Here is a 13,726-nt window from a genome sequence, read left to right on the forward strand (position 1 = left end):
GAAGCAATTGCCAAATACTGTGTGTAGAAATGACTGAAACGAGTGAAGGTTGATTGTCTGTTCTCTAGTGAACGAATTTCTGCTTTAGCTAAGTAATTCTACTTGGACATGAAGCAGAGTTTAGAATCTAGAAAAGAAAATAAAAGACGAATAAATTATTTTTATTCAGAGTCTGGGGTGGCAGATGCGTGTTTATGTCATTTGTACGTCTGTCTTTCTATGTTCGTCAGCTGACTAAGAATGTTAAACTGTAGAAATGGGAGACGTCCCATATAAGAATATTCAAAGTTAAATGTAATACATGTGAATATCAATAGTGATCATGACTGGTGATTGATAACACAATCTGTGCCTGGTCTGTGTTTTGAAGCCTGCAAACAGATGCAGAGTTTAAATAACGCCATGACTTATTGACCTCGACGAATCTCAGAATAGCTTGTAACATGGTCAGTTAAAGAGAAGAATTTTCAAATCTGAATTTCATGAAAAGTGTTATAAGCATAAAAGTTGCATTTAAAATCTATAGATGTTCTTTTCTCCAGATTCAGCAAATCCAGTGACCAACGGATGGAAAACACAAACTATGTTTTATACAAGTTGCAAAAAATAGCTTAATAGCAAGTTTGGGCATAGCAATTAGAAATAATCTAATCGTAGGATAGTGAATATTTATCAATCATAAATTAATGAATAGCAGCTATTAGAATAATTTTCTTGCATGCTGATTTAGTGCAAGTGTTAAATGTTTTAATGAAAATGCAAACAAATGAACACTAGACTGATTTCGTTCTTTGAAAAACAGTATAGAGGGTTTACATATTTTGATGTATGACAAATGATTATTATTATTGTCACTTCAGTAATTACAGACTGTATTAGAATTGAAATACATTTATTGATTTGTCTCTGTAAGTGATTAATTTTAGGAAGAGTTGTTATTGCATCAATGTATTAGGTTAATGCTCAGTGATAATGCACATAGCAAAATGGATTATTCAGTTATACATTAGAACCATTGTATATAACATCCTGTTATAAGTTAAGACACTTGGATAACTGAGGCAATGTGTTAATTTTGTGTAATGTATGATCCTACTGAAGAAACATTGTCACTAGCATAGTTTAAATGTATTACTCTATTTCTTACTGTTATTTTATGAGACTGAACTGGGTCTAGAATTGTCATTTATAATGCTGCATTTGTATGATACATATGATTGGGAAATAATTGCTTTATGTTATGTATTTGCTCTACCTTCCACCCTTCGCTAGTTTAGCATAGCAAGTAGCTTAAGTTTATCCACTAAATTTAGTGGTTAAAGCCTCTCCATTCAGTGGTAAAGTTTCATGAATGAAGTAACAGGTGGTGTATACACAAACGAAGATTTACAGAGACTGTACTGCGCTAATGACTTTTAATCTGTTGCACATACCTGAGAATAGCTGGTGAAGAAACACTTGCTTTCCAGAGGGAACGGAGTAAAGAACTAAAGAAAGATTGCAAGTCCAGCTACTCAGATTTGATGCCATGAACTAAGACAAGTTTTATGGACTGTGGCAGGGACAGGCTGTGGCCACTGAGGTGATGTGACAGCTGTTGAAGACTCCCATGAATGACCACTGAATACAGTGCAAGCTAGAGGGAAGTGCACCTCTGCTAAAAGGGACAGTCACCATGTGTTCATCTTATGAGCTCCCTAATGATAAAAGGACTGTTTACTTTCTGTTCCAGTAACAACAAACTTTAGTGCCTTGAAGCAGTCACACTTTGTTCAGACGGATCTGCAAAGTTACCAATCTGCAAAGCCACCAAGAAAGAGACTTTGTTAACAAACCACTGGGTTGGACAAGGCATATATATATATATATATATATATATAGCAAGTCTAGGAAAATACTTGATACTATTATAAGAAGGGCTCAAAGGTATGAGGATATGCATGATTTATCAATGATGTGAACTTGTAAATTGGTAACTTGGAATAGAACATCTGATAGTGAAGTTGGGGAGGATAACAGATAGTGAATGAACAATTATGCAATAATACTAGTTAAGAACAATTAATAATCATAGCAATGAAGCTAGAATAGCATCTGAGTTATGTTACTATTGTAACTCATAAAGGGATCAGACATCAAAGGGTGGGCACATCTAGCAACATATTGAAGCTAGAAATGATAGAAGTGCCAAAGAATAGATTCATCAAGATGCTATATAGGATTGTAATATAATCTGATGCTATGACACCCACTGCATGAATTCAGTAATATGTAGACACAACACAGACTATGTAAGAAATAACAGGCAAAAATCTCCACTAACACCATTGATGAGATATCACTACTTGATAACAGCATGTTAAATGTAACTGTTTGTCCATGTTTACGCTGGTTTTAGATGAATGGTACAGAAGCTATAGTGATACTACATCTCACATGTCCGCAAATGACTTGAAATATTGACACTGTGATGGGGGATCAAGTACCTTTTGTTTTGTGGATATGACTTTCAAATATTGTTTTTTGTCACAGATCCAGTGACAAAGGGTGGCTTGTAATACTACATGTTTCTTTATGTCACTGTATCTGGACAGTACTGTTATGAGTTTTATTCACATGTGCATGTTAACTGTGGCACACAGAGGCTCAGCAGTTAGAATTGCTGACCAAGCATTGGATTAGATAGCCAAAGACAACTGGAGGCTTGTATAGTCAGCTTAAACACAGGTTAGGGTATTTCTGTCCTCTATCAGCACAAACCTTCTTTCCTTCTTGGGAGAATGAGAATCGACATGTAAGCACTATGATATTTCTGTATTTTGTGGGAGAGGAATTCAGCCCTTGTTCGGAGACGGAGAAGACCAGCAGATGAAGCAAGAACCATATAAAAGGTCTGGACAGTGGCCAGACCCTTCGAGGCTGTGTCGAACCAGGGTGTTGAAACCTCCCAGCGTAGGGACGGAAAAAATAGCTGACTGTGTTGATCCAGATTCCCACCTGGATAAAGTTTGTCCATATGCCTCCCTGTCTGTAACTGCGTAAAACGTCAGTAAATGTAAGCTAAAAGATATTTTGTCTCATGTGATTCTTGTACCCGTAATCATTATGGGAGGGATATCGCCTTTTCTGGTATATTATGATATTGTTTAATTATATAATAAGCCACAATATTAAAAGAACACATTTCCAAGAGAGCTAATGCCTCTGCAGGAAACAATCTATGACTCATATCTTAATCCATGTATGTTTTTGGTTATTTTCACACAACAATCTAGTGTGCATTAAACTTTTATTTTGGTTAGGAATTTCTCCTTGTTAGTTTTGGTTGTCAATGTCTGTTCCATTCCTTCTGGCTACCAATTTTGTAATTCTGGTTTGGTTTTGGATGCTATATAGTTTGGCCTCTCATTTTTAAACTCATCTGGACCACAATTTTTGCCTGCTGCCTTGAATTCAGTTAATCTTCGGATCCATTATTTTTTAGTTCCAAAGGATACACTATGCCTAGGATATTTCCTGGAACTTATGGGATCTCTGACAGTTCAAAGGTATGTGATTAGGCTGAATGAAAAATAAACTGGTATGCAGTGATGGTCTAGCATCCCACCAAGGACCCTTAGTGTTGGATGCAGTCTGAGATGGGCTTTGGCTCATAGCAACTGTAGTGGACCAAATACTGTAGATAAAAAAAATTGATAAATTATGATGTATTGTCCAATAATCACACACAAAATGTATGAATTCATTTTCATATCAGATTTTTCCTGTTCATCACCGTGCTGAGCCAAGATGTGCAAATGAAGAACCATGAGATTGTAGGAGACTACAATATATACACATACATAAATAGTTCCTGACTAAAAACTTGGATTGAGTGAGATTAGCTATGGGTAGTAATGTACAAAATAATCTGGGCAAAATTGAATCAGTAGTGAAACTCAAGTGTTTTGCTGAGCAAAAAAGATTGTGAAATTAATTGCTTTTCTCTTCCAGCTAAATTTGTACCATTCAATTAAGGTTTTTCTCATCTTCCAGTATGAAACAAATATGCATAAATCCTTACGCCATAAATATAAGATTTTTTTTGTTTTTAGTTATTATTGATTTCAATCTTGTAACTTTAAAAAGCATACTATACTATGAATTTTTCATCCATCCATACATAGTCCCTGCTTCTTCCATCACCTGGTCAAAGGTAGCCTGGGCCTATCTTGGCAACCTCAGAAACAAAGCAAAAACCCTGGATGCCAGTTCAGTGCACACTCACTCACACAGACCCCATGTACAGTCACCATGCTCATTAACAACTGTGTCTTTAGAGTCTAGAAGAAAGCTCAAGAGATCATGTAGATACAGGTAATCTGTAAATTTTAATCAGATATTTTGGGACTGTGAATCCAGATTAAATCCAGATTATAAATGAATAACTGTTGTTGTTATTATAGCAGTCGTAAAGCAGTTCTGCTAATTTGTGTATCACATGTCATTGTTTAAAGATTGGTATTGTGTTTATTATTTCACTGTGCTCTTCTTAGAAAGAAAATGTTTTTCTTCTAGAATTGATAGTTATTTAGGATTGAATTATATACAGTATGCATTGCATTCTTCATTTTCTTTCATTAAATTACCCCATTTTGCATTCTGCATTAATGTTATCATCTAGTTATGACTGATCCTCTGTCTAACTAAACAATAACATTGGTCTGCAAAAATAATAACAATAATAATAATTCCCTCCCATCAAAAACATTAGGTGCTCTTTAACAGAATTGCTTTATACCATCCAATCTTTGTGAAATAATACTTTAAAATGAAATGTTTTAGATAAGAAAATGTAATGTATTAAATATGAATTATTTAGACTTGAATAAATATAACTTACACTAATATTTTACACAATATTTTAAATATAATTATTACTAGAAACAGCAGTCACTTGGTAGTTTTTTCCTCTGAAGGTGTTTCACATTGGAATGTTCAAAAGATGTCTGCTAACATAGACCTTCTCCACTTTCCACTATTAGCACCTCTCTATTTGAGCAATGTCCTGGTGGAACTTCCCTTTCCCCATGTTCTTTAGAGTCTGCTCTCATGTTCTCAGGGAAAAAATCCAAGTGCATGAAATATATTTTTAAAGACATGTTGTGCCCAAGATCTAGGTATGTAGAGAGAAGCTTGTCCAATAGCTCCTCATAGTTTTCTGCCATTATATTCCCAATAAAACTGTGGCACACACTTTTTGTTTTCAATTAAAGAAATGTGTGTGTTCTTTTAACCATTTATTTACCTGTTACCTGGTCAAGACAATGGATGTATTAACCCAACCTTGCACATTTCTGTTAAAACCATTTACACAACGACAGTAGTTGCATAAATATGAGGCGGCCTTAGTAAAAGTCTGCAATGCTCCCAAACTATTCTAAAGGGCAGATGACCATGTATTTGTCAGTGAACCTCTGCCTGAACCTCTGTCTAAAGAGACAATAAGGCTAGTTGGTGAGGAGGAATGCTAGCACTGGCAACACCTCCTTGCAAGGAGAGGACACATGTTTCTAATAATCAATATAGATGGGACTGGGCAGCTATCTAATGGTTGGGGAACTACCTTGGGATCCCAGTGCATTAGGGGCAACTAAAGGCTTGGGACATCATCTAAGAGGGATTCCTGTTCTGAGGTCTTTGGAGAAAAATAGAGGTGTCCCTGAACTTTAGTAATCATTACATAGTTTACTAGATGTGACCCCAGAAAGGGTTTTAAAGCTGTATGATGGAAAAAGACATAAAGGGCCTGGAATCAAAAAGAGGTTTACTTGTAAATGCTCATCTTAAAGAAGAAAAACAGAGAAGAGAAGAAAAAGAAGGGAGGTATTGATACTTGGTGTTTTGGTAAGACCAGGCCTCAAGTGGCAGCAGGTCTGCCTGTTTATGTGTTTTGCCTCCATTACTGTGACTACTGACAGCTGCATTTTGTGATATTTCAATTCTGAAAGCCCTGAAAATATTATGTATTATACATGAAAATTAATACTGGTCTGTCCTAAGGTAAACTGGCACACACACAATATACACACTGGTTTGCAGCCAACCAATTTCGAGATGAAAATACACCCAAAAGAATTTCACTGGATTTAATAAGAGAACCAAAACACAAGCTTGGACTGACAGGGTGACAGGAAATCACAGAATTAATATACACACACGCAGTACAGCCAGTTTAGCAATACCATTTCACCTAAACAGCTTGTCTTTGGACAGTGGGATGAAACTGCAGCACCAGAAGGAAATCCAAGCAAACTTCATGCAGGAAATACCCGGATTTCCATGTTGTGAGGCAGTACTGCTACCACTGTGTCACCTTGCCACCCTCTAAAGCACAGGTGTCGAACTCCAGGGGCCTCATGTATAAACGGTGTGTATGCACAGAAATGTTGCGTAAGAACTTTTCCACGTTCAAATCGCGATGTATAAAACCTACACTTGGCATAAGGCCACACACTTTTCCACGGTACCTCATACCTTGTCATATGCAAGTTCTTTGCTCGGTTTTGCAGACTGGCGTCACCCAGCGACAAAGCAGTGCTACTGTTCCTGTGTGGTTATTCCTTATTTTCCTGATGCGGCTTTATAAATACACTGAAATTAACCGCATATTGTTTATTAGTGTAATGCATCTGATTGCAAGTAACTTGTAACAATATAATGGTCCAGGGAATAGCCATAGTATTCCAAATACCATAACAGCTTTAGCGTTGTTACAATCACTGCACCTTCTTCTTCTTCTTTCAGCTGCTCCCGTTAGGAGTTGCCACAGCGGATCATCTTTTTCCATATTACTCTCACTGCACCACTAGGAGTAATTATATCACTGTATCTGAGTGTGAATCACAGCAGCAGCTGATCGGAAAGAGAATTATCAGTATACAGCTTCAAGGACACACTACCTCAGCCACGGCAAAACGTTTCAAAGCCTTTCCTGTACGGACCTCGCGGTTCAGAAACAGTTTCATCCCAAGAACTTTAAACTGTCAATCAGTCCATCAAGTGCTCCTTGTAGAACTGTCTGTACTTATAAGTAAAATCACCCCACTGTAAACTTGCACTACAGCACAACCTGCGCCACTTTATAAAGCTCGTATTTACATATGATGACGATATCATTTTTAAGATGAAATACAGCAAAATATGTTTATTATATTATACAGAAAAAACTTTAACTTCATTTAAATAATCTATATTCTTCACTGGGAGTGTCGTGAAGGATAGAATAATTAAACATGTACTATGAAGATATTTCAATGTCCCTTAAAAGTTTTGAAGAATCGGCGCTCTAAGATTACAGATGGCTTAACTTCTATTACAGAGCTGATTGTGTGGCGATCGGTTACTTGGAGAAAGAAAAACAAGGACTGCAGGGGCGGCTACGCCAATATATATTGAATATAAAACAGAAAGAGAAAATAACAACACAGCTAAAAACGCAGCGACAAATTCTGCAAAAGGTAAATGCTTGTGTCATGAGTACGAGGCGGCTATGCAGTGTCCGTAATGGACGTGGCCATCCACCGTGCATAAGATACCATATTGACTTCGGCAAGTGAAGGGGCCACCCATTCTTCCTCTGCCCAGAGCCGGCACAAGCCTAGAGCCGCCACTGAGTACTGCTGCAATAAATTATTTTTTATCGAAGGTCGCACATAATCACTGCACCGTGAAACCCATGGTTAATAATGTGCTTTAACTCCTATCGTCATGAAAATGATATCACATATACATCTCAGTATTTTAGTTATTCAGAGAGCTGTAATATCACGAATGTAATGGATTCTGTGTCCAGTTGGAGGAAGAGAGCCAGTTTAAGAAGCAAGTAGTGATTCACACACATAGAGCACATAGAAGATCACATACAAAACAAAGCATTTAACGTGCTACTTTAATTACGATGTGATTTGAGAAACTGGTTAATTAAACGATTTTAAGATTAAGTTTATTATGTTCTACTTTAATGACAACATTAACTACATGATTAAAATGGAAATTTCGAGATTGAAGTTGACATTTCGTGCTTTTTCCCCACTGTGTGCCTTTTTTTTCTCTGTACCCTAATAAGCTTTCATATGACACTCAGACAGAGGGCTAAAACTCGCCTTTTCACGGTGACTTTGATATGTGACTTCTTTTTTATTTCCGGCACTGTGCGATTTTGTGAACACGCGTTATACATGAGGCCCCAGGCCTGGAGGGCCGCAGTGGCTACAGGTTTTCATTCTAACCATCTTCTTCATTAGTGACCAGTTTTTGCTGCTAATTAACTTATTTTGCTTTAGTTTTAATTAACTTGACTCAGGCCCTTTAGTTGTCTTTTTTTTTAATTAGCAGCCAAACAATAATGAGACACAAAACGAGCTGCCACATGACCAGCTCACCTGTGCCCGTCACACAATATCTGAAAATAAAGAAAAGTGAAGGTCTCAGTAAGGTTGATCTCTCAGGTCACCAAAACATTTTGACGAACAGACAATCAACAGTTTTGGAAATGTCTGCGGTGGCAGAATGAGAGCAGCAACACACCACAAAATTAAATAACGGGCTTAATTAACAGAAAGAATCAGCTTCTCATTAATAGATTGGTAGGAGTGAAATTGCTTGGAGTTCGAAATCCCATTTTGGCTGCTCATCTGTTGGCTCGTTTCACGTCTCATTTCTGTTTGGGTGCCATTTCATGAAGAAATGAATCAGTTCAGAGGACTGAATCCTTAAAAACAGGGCTATTAAAATGAAGGGAAAATGAGTTAATTAGCAGTGAAAACTGGTCAATGATTAGGAAAAGGGTCAGAATGAAAACCTGCAGCCACTGCTGCCCTCCAGGCCTGGAGTTTGACAATCCTGCTCTAAAGTATACCAACATAAATAATTTACTCCCCACCCCCTATATACAACGGAGCCTATTTTAATTAGAACTAACTTTAAGGCTACTGGAAAGCCCTGCTTCACTGTTCCAGACGACTCAGGATTAATAGTGGTTAAACAATACAGTAGGCCTACTTCTACTATTTACCCAACTTCATAGTGTATACTTAAGAGAAGACGCTGAAGCCTAAAACGTTTCATATGTCTAAAAATATTATCCTGACATGTAAAAAATGGAACTACACCAAAAAATTGACCAAATAAAATGTGTCGTTTTCTGCTCCGCCCACGGACTTGCAGTTTTTTTTATACTGGGGGCGTCTCTCCTTGGGGAGTCTACAGGAGTGTTGCCTAAGAAGTAGCAACTGCGAACTACAAAGATCTTTGATGTGTGCAAAAGCTTTAAAGAAATACGATTTTTATCCCGAGGAGAAATTTCTTTCTTTATTCGGGACACTTCTGTCGTTCCAGAAACACGTTACTACCTCGAATGCAAGGATGCATTATTCCATTTAGGCTGATGTATAAAAAATGCACTTTCAGGTTCAGAATCTTAAAAGGAGAACTGTTCGGCTACTCATTCGCCTAGTATCGTGCGTGCTGTTCTGAGGATCGCAACTGTGCATCCCAAGCAGAAGAGAGAAATACGAATTATGTGCTAGTAATGTGTAAAGAAAAACCGCCTGTGAGACAGAAGCAGGAGCGAGAAACACGCTAAAGAAAGAAAATTCAGCACATGAGCAGCGCTCTTTAGTTCCTACAAGCTGTACGGAGAAAGCCGAGAGCGTCAATGAAGCTTTGTGATAGTCACCGAAGTTTTACGCACATCTGTCCAGGTGGAATAAAAGGCGATTCGGCCGATAAAATTTTAAAACTTCACTGGTGAGGTTATTAACTGATCTGCGACAAAGTGCAGAGACTAGTCAGAAAGAGGGTGACTCATCTGTCAAATGCGAGTGTATATTAATTACCATTTGAAGAGGGAATGCTCCCTGTTTGCTCCTCCTGGTTGCTATGGCTTTTTAGTGTCAACGCTTTCATGAATAAAAATCACATCCTCTCGCTGTTGCCAGTGTGCGGAGAGCCGTCTGCAGAGCCAGCGGCAGCCTGTTGATCGAATCATCAATAAAGAAGACTGGATCGTTTCAGAAGCCCATACATACGTGTATACTGAGAAACCCTGTCAGTCAAAAGCTGGGGTGAAAGGTAGCTAGGACTGCAGACACTTTGTGGAGTTTGGAGGAACAATTCGCAACTTAATTTGAGCCGAGTGAGTACAAAACCCCACGATCTTCAAAGTTACTAAAAGCGACAGGTAATTAGGAAGGTCGTGGAAGTGAACTGCTGAATAGCTGTGGGAGGCGGCGTGTTGTTTCCCCTGTTCAGTATCAACAAAAGGGAGTAATCCTTAGCAGAATAAACGTGAAAACTGTGCGTCTTCTTCTGCAAGAGAAACACCTGCGAGAATCAAGTAAGTAACTCACGTTGCCCGTCGCCGCATCCAGTAGCAACAATGAACATAACCAACACTTCTGGCAGAAACAGAAAACCGGACTGAGTAGAGTAGTAGGCTATTTTATTGAATAGGTTGGCATTATTTAATGATTACCATGATCATTTACCTAACGGTAGTAAAATTGGCCGCAGTGTCAGAGGCATTTATCATATTGTTTGCATGATTCATTGTCCTACAAAAAGAGTGTAAAATAAAATTGCGATTGTTGCAGTGTACTAACATTATTGTTGATGTTGTAACAGGGTGGAGCAGAGGGTTTGGTTCTCATCCAGGTCGACATATATGTAGAACGTACACGTCCAACATTTATTCGAGAGGGTTTACTTTGTGTGTATTGCTAAATCACAAAGACACGCTTGTCACGGTAATTAGCGACTCTTCATTTGCTTGGGCTGACGGATGTGTTAATGTTTGTGAGTCCTGAAACGATTTGCGTCCCGTTCGAGGATTCCCGTGTTGCCCAGCAAGATGCAGGTGAGCACCGTGCTCTCTGTTGGAACTCAGTACTTTACAGTGAAAGCATTTTGTGAACGATCGGAGTTCCTTAAGATTTTACTGGTTTTATTGCGTTTGAGTAGCAACAGCAATTCTTTGAAAGGAGTGAAGCACCCGTTAGATGAAGTTAAGGGGCTTTAAAGATTATTTTTCAGTGACAGACCTAATTTCGCACCAATCTAATTATCAAATGTTAACGAAATATTCAGAAGTGGTCCATATTTCTGTTAGAAAATACAGTAGTATATCAAAGTTATGCTTTTCATAATAATTACAAGATTTAAATAAAGGACTTTAACAAACAGAATTCCTGCATGTCCCAGATGATTAATGGTAATTGTCAAGTCGTCCATCGGGTCTTTTTCGCATCTTTGACCAATGGTAAGGGGAAAAGATCACCCAAATAAAGAAACAAAATTTTTATCAATTCTTATGTCACCCTCAATTTTAATGCATCGTAAACAACAATTATGCCAAATTGTTGACTGTAAAACACGCCTATGTGTCATTTTCTAGAAGAAAGGCAGTGCAGTGGAATGTCTAACCTCTGTATGTTCTACTGAAAAGAACAGGGATGAACATGAACCAATTTATTTGGGCATGAAGCACTAAACATATGCATACACAAATAATTTAATAGCTGACCATATAATCTCCTGTTGTTATTCTACCTGTCATTAAAATAATTAATTTTTATGTACATCAACTGCAAAATGAGATGGAATATATTTTGCAAATAATGTCTGATAAAAGGCACAGAATAAAACCATGAAAGGTGTCCACAGATAAATAAAAGTAACAGCATTTATCAATAAATAAAGCAGCCATGGTTACATTTAAAACACTTGATGGATTTTATACTGCTTCAAAATTGTCAAAGACAAAACAATTATTAGGGTGAATTTCTGTTTAGTTGCTTCTGATTAACCAGTGTCTCTTATAAAATATACTTGGCTGTGTTCTTATATACTCAAATATGCGCATACCCTGAATTCAGCAGCAAAGCCCCTGTGAAACTACTGAGTAAGATGAGTTGCATTTTTTGTATTTTTCATTTAAAGACTAAATAAGTGGTTTAAAATAAAGTTTCTAAAATGTAATAAAAATTGCATTCAGTTTTTGATCTCTTCTTTAAGCTGTATCGAATTTCAGTTTTATGTAGTGTATGCAGTATTTTAGAAATGATGATGGCAGGATCATTTAAAAATAGAATATCCATGTTGTATTGAATGCATTGGTCTCTTTATTAATATTGCGCGCAGTGTTATTTATGGATGCATGTCTGTGCTTTTTTTATGTTCAGTAGACATACAGCCAAGTTGCTGTGATGAAATTGAGTGTAAATGCACATCACTCACTTACCATAGTTAAAAAAGAAATGTCTCTAAATAGCATACTTATGATGTCACTGATAGTGACTGGAAAATTCTTTTATTTTTGTGCCATTAGTTTGTCCCAAAAGTGTATGCCATGTTTTTGTACTTGTTTTGAATCATTAAGGAAGAATTTTCCTGGTCAGTTTGATTTGCTCCTTTATGGCATACAGTACATGTTTGATATTATGACCTGACATCAATTAAGAAGATAAAGAAACAGGCTTTTATTTTTTTTTTTTAGGATAATGACTCAACTGTCAATTTTATTTTGAAAATAAAAAGGTACTTTAAAGACAAGAATATTTTCTTCTATGCATCAGGTGGAAATTCACATGTGAAATATTTGTAGTGAATGCAATCCCCTGGAAGTAGTTCAGGAACCATCTTTCAAAGCTTCTCAATCTCAGTAAAGATAAATCTGTTTAACTGCAAAGCTTTTCTACGATATCCATTGTTTGCTTTTGTTCAATTACAGAACTACTGTATAATAGATAAGTCTTAAAATAAACCATGTCACCTATGACCTTTTTATATATGTTTGAATTATGGGACTAAGAATATATGAATGATGATGATATCCTAAGATGGAACATTGGTTTACGTTGCATCCTCACTGCCTCTGGAGACTGGGTTGGAATACTGGTCCAGCAGTTTTCTGCATGGAGCTTACACATTCTGTTGGTGTCTAAGTTGGTTTTCCTTAGATACTCCTGTTTTTTCTTCCATATCCTAAAGATATACAGGGTAGCTTGATGTGTGATTCTAACTTAATCCTGATTGTGAACATGGGTGCATGCATGAAGGCACAAATGTGATGAACTAGTGCTGTTATAACAGCTTGTTCCTGCCTTGTCCCAGTGATGCCCTCCTGAAATGTATTACGTGAGTATAAATGACCTTTTTCTTTAGGTTGAAGCAGAGCCTGCTTTATGAATGTAGACAATCATGACACTTGTGTTTGTTTCTAATGCTTCTAACATTTCCCAGTAACTCCTTTTGCCTGTCTTCTTATAATACATGCAGAACACATCTGTCTTGCCCCCCGTCTCCCTGAGGACTCTTCACTCATATTCTTTATAGTCTTTTTATTCAGCCACCTGGGTTGAGCATGCTATATTATTGCAGCAGTTTTGCTTTTTTATTCTGTCACACTGAGCATAAAGTAAACATATACGGTATTAGCATATACAAAATGTACTGTGTGTATACAGTACTGTATATAATATACATATGTATGTGATGGAGCATTATTCTTTGAAATTCCTTTCATTTTAAACTACTGTGGCCTGTCATGTTTAGATGCAAATCCTTATTTGATGAAATGACAATCCATGTTGTGAGTCTTCTCTGTTTTTGTCTCTGTTACTACCAAAAAAATCCTTTCATTATTTCTCAGTTGGCACCCCCATCCCAAACATCCTCATATCATATG

At 37.1% G+C, this 13,726-nt stretch overlaps 1 protein-coding gene across 2 annotated transcripts in view; it reads left to right on the plus strand.

The window, feature by feature from the left end:
• The first annotated feature begins 9,314 nt into the window (after window positions 1–9,314).
• Window positions 9,315–13,726, plus strand: part of kcng1 (potassium voltage-gated channel, subfamily G, member 1) — a 124,700-nt gene continuing 120,288 nt past the window's right edge. For both annotated transcript variants that reach the window (XM_039735686.1, XM_039735685.1), the window contains exon 1: window positions 9,315–10,378. The gene's annotated coding sequence lies outside the window, so the exon portion shown is untranslated. The remainder of the gene's footprint in view (window positions 10,379–13,726) is intronic.

The sequence above is a fragment of the Polypterus senegalus genome, chromosome 14 (assembly GCF_016835505.1).
Source record: "Polypterus senegalus isolate Bchr_013 chromosome 14, ASM1683550v1, whole genome shotgun sequence".
NCBI lineage: Eukaryota > Metazoa > Chordata > Cladistia > Polypteriformes > Polypteridae > Polypterus > Polypterus senegalus.